The sequence below is a fragment of the Bison bison genome, unplaced genomic scaffold, assembly GCF_000754665.1.
Source record: "Bison bison bison isolate TAMUID 2011002044 unplaced genomic scaffold, Bison_UMD1.0 scf7180017864314, whole genome shotgun sequence".
Classification (NCBI taxonomy): domain Eukaryota; kingdom Metazoa; phylum Chordata; class Mammalia; order Artiodactyla; family Bovidae; genus Bison; species Bison bison.
The window spans coordinates 1,815,389-1,819,037 of NW_011494886.1; the positions used below are offsets into that span (position 1 = coordinate 1,815,389).

A 3,649-nucleotide genomic window follows, 5' to 3' on the forward strand; every position below is an offset into this window, starting at 1 on the left:
GCCCACCAGGCTCCCCCGTCCCTGGGATTCTCCAGGCAAGAACACTGGAGTGGGTTGCCATTTCCTTCTCCAATGCATGAAAGGGAAAAGTGAAAGTGAAGTCGCTCAGTCGTGTCCAACTCTTCGCGACCCCATGGTCTACAGCCTACCAGGCTCCTCCGTCCATGGGATTTTCCAGGCAAGAGTAGTGGAGTGGGGTGCCATTGCCTTCTCCAGATGCAGAGTCAACTCATTGGAAAAGACTTTGATGCTGGGAAAGACTGAGGGCAGGAGAAGTGGGTGACAGAGGATGAGACAGTTGCACAGCATCACCAACTCAATATACATCAATTTGAGCAAACTCCAGGAAATAGTGAAGGATAGGTAAGCCTGGTGTACTGCAGTCCATGGGGTCGCAAAGAGTCAGACAGGACTTAGTGACTGAAGAACAACTGTAACTAAGAGTGGGAACAGTCAAAAATGATTGTGGATTCTAGCCTGTGAAATTAGATTTCCAGTGGAACTTTGAAGGAAGAGTAGGTTTAGAGATGATAAACTTATTTTGAATAAATTATTTGAGATGTTGTTTTGTTGTAGAGACCCAGTCATCAGTTGTTTGTATGATCTGAGGCTTTGAACAAAGTCCAAGCAGGAGACATAAGTTTGGGGGTCATCAGACCATGAATGGTAGTTGATGCCAGAGAAGTGACTGACATAGCCTGGCCCATGAGACCCTATCTTATAATTCATGTCCGTGTCTCTTGCTTTATTTTCCATATCCTCCACACAAATTTAACATCTCTCCAGTCTTCATCCTGACCAATCCATCTCTAAGCTCCTGTCATTGGGAGTCGGGTTCCCTGTGTGTGTCACATTGGCACTTCTAAGTTTTCCTTTGTTCTTGTTGTCTATTCTGCTCCATACTTACATGTTCAGTCTCTACTTTTACTCCTATTCATTATTCAAAGTTCAATTCAAGCATCTCCTTTGCTTAATAGACTTGTTTCTCTGACCCTACTATTCTGTATAAGGAATTCCCATGTTTTCCAATAGCACCCTGTATATTTCTTAATCATAATACTTAATATACTGATTTATAATTTTGATTAATCTGTCTTTTTAGCAACCCAATCCTCCTACTCACTATAATTCAGAGAAAGTGAAGGAGATAGACATATTTATGCCAGGGAGAGCAAAAGCTTCATTGTAAATTAAGAAATTGTCATTAGTTCAGTTCAGTCACTCAGTTGTGTCCGACTCTGTGAACCCAAGGACCTCAGCATGCCAGGCTTCCCTGTCCAACACCAACTCCCAGAGTCTACTCAAACTCATGTCCATCACATCAGTGATGCCATCCAACCATCTCATCTTCTGTCATCCCCTTCTCCTGCTGCCTTCAATCTTTCCCAGCATTAGGGTCTTTTCCAATGACCCTTCTTTGCATCAGGTGGCCAAAGAAATTGTCATACTTGTTTGTAAACAGACAAGTGGTAGAGGGTTTAATGGTATAGGGTCATTTCTCTTGAGTGTGCTCTCATTTGGCCAGGCTGAGGAAAGTCAATGTCTGAATCTAGGGAGCAGAAGATCAGATCCAGGTCCTGTGCAAGACACAATTTAGCTACTGTAAGTCTCATTTCCTTCTTGTTGCAACAGAGTATAGGTGAGTTCTTTCTCTTAGGAGCTTGGAAGAACTGTTATAAATATTAAGACTTTATCTAGATACCAAGTATTCAGAAACACGAAGGAGTTATTTGGAGGTCAAAGAATACAGCCACTCGGGCTTCTCTGGGGGCTCAGATGGTAAAGAATTTGCCCGCAGTGCAGGAGGCACAGGAAAGGATGGTTTGATCCCGGGATTGAGAAGACCCCCTGGAGAAGGGAATGGCAACCTACTCCAGTATTCTTGCTGGGAGAATTCCATAGACAGAGGAACCTGTGGGCTACAGTCCATGGGGTTGCAAAGAGTTGGACATGACTGAGCTGCTAACACACACACGCACACACACGCACACACACACACACACACACAAACAGAGAGAGAGAGAGAGAGAGAGAGAGAGAGAAAGAGATAGAATACAGCCCTAGGAGAGGAAGAGCTTGGTATAAAATGATAGCACAAGCTTCAAAGGAAGAGAGATCTGTCAAATAAGTTGTTAAAGCCTCTGGCACTCTGATGCAGAAGAGTAGTTATCCTTCCTCTGAGAAAGTTTTAAAAGATTCATTACTCTGATAGGTTGAGGAGTATTGGGGGAAAGTTTGAAAATACGAGAAGGAAAGTTTAAGGCAGAATTATATATAAGAAAGAACACAAACTTTGAGGGATTGGATCCCAACTCTTCTATTCATTAGCTGTGTGACCTTAAACAAGTTACAAAACTTCTCAGAGACTCAGGTCCCTCATCTGTAAAATGCAAGGCATAATATCTATATGAAAGTATAAACAAGGATTTGAAATGTTATAATTGTAGTAATACCTGGCACCTCAGTGATCATTTATTATTGTTGTTATTGATATAATGAATATTTTAAAGGGCATACTACAAAGAGGGGAGAACCGAACCAAATAGAAAAAAGGGCAAAGAAAATAAGTGACGGCAAGTTCGTAAACTGGGCAGTGAAGATGAATCTTGAGTTAAACAGAAAGGAGAGGCAAACACAGGATTGAACAGTTGGGAGTGTCCTCTCAGCTATGAAGATTTAGGCCAACCTTGATATTTTACAGAAGAAGAAACTGAAGCTGAAAAAAGCTTAGTGACTTGGTGAACAGCTAACATTTTGTTGGAGAAAGCCAAAGTCAGAGTCAGGTCTGCATCTGGGCTCATTGTTCTTTCCACTATAGTACATATTAAATGATTTTAGGGAACACTTTACTCTCACCCTCACCCTAGTACTAATGCTAACTCGAATTGCTTTATTTTTTCTTAACTTTGTGACATCTCCTATGGTTATTCCAACTAGTTGGAATTTATTACATACAATGATTGAATATGAATCCATTTCACTCCCCCCAGTAATCATAGCTCTAGTATTTTAATTTTCCAGTAATGATTTGAGATTCATCCATTTTGTCCAAATATCAAACTTAATTCCTCTATTTAAATCATCTGGATAAAAATATTTTATATACAATTTGATTCATATGACACAATTTTTTGTTGTTGTTTAATTGCTAAGTTGTCTCTGATTCTTTGCAACCCCATGGAGTGGACTGCGAGGCTCCTCTGTCCATGGGATTTCCCAGGCAGAAGAATACTGAAGTCGGTTGCTGTTTTCCTCCCCAGGGAATCTTCCCAACACAGGGATTGAGCCCATGTCTCCCTCATTGGCAGGTGGATTCTTTACGGCTGAGGCCCTAGGGAAGCCCCATATAACACAACACCGTTGTCAGTTTGTGGACATATATTTCCATCATTTAACAGCTATTTTCACACTAAACTAAAAAAATCAAACTATGAAATGTTTTTTAAGTATAAATGAATCTCTATCAGTCTACTTATCCATCTGTTTATTTATCTAGTATAAAAATAAATTTTAAAAAATCCAGGTGCTCACCACTTTGCCAAGCTGAAGAACATTGCCAATACCCTTGTAACTCACTCTGCACTTCTTTGACACACATTATTTGAGCATTTACAAATACAAAATACAAAAATACAAAACTTAAAATGTG

General features: G+C 40.4%; 1 protein-coding gene across 1 annotated transcript in view; it reads right to left on the reverse strand.

The window, feature by feature from the left end:
- SLC9C1 (solute carrier family 9, subfamily C (Na+-transporting carboxylic acid decarboxylase), member 1) overlaps positions 1-3,649 on the reverse strand; it is a 111,100-nt gene that overhangs the window by 35,748 nt on the left and 71,703 nt on the right. The gene's annotated exons all lie outside the window — the stretch shown is intronic.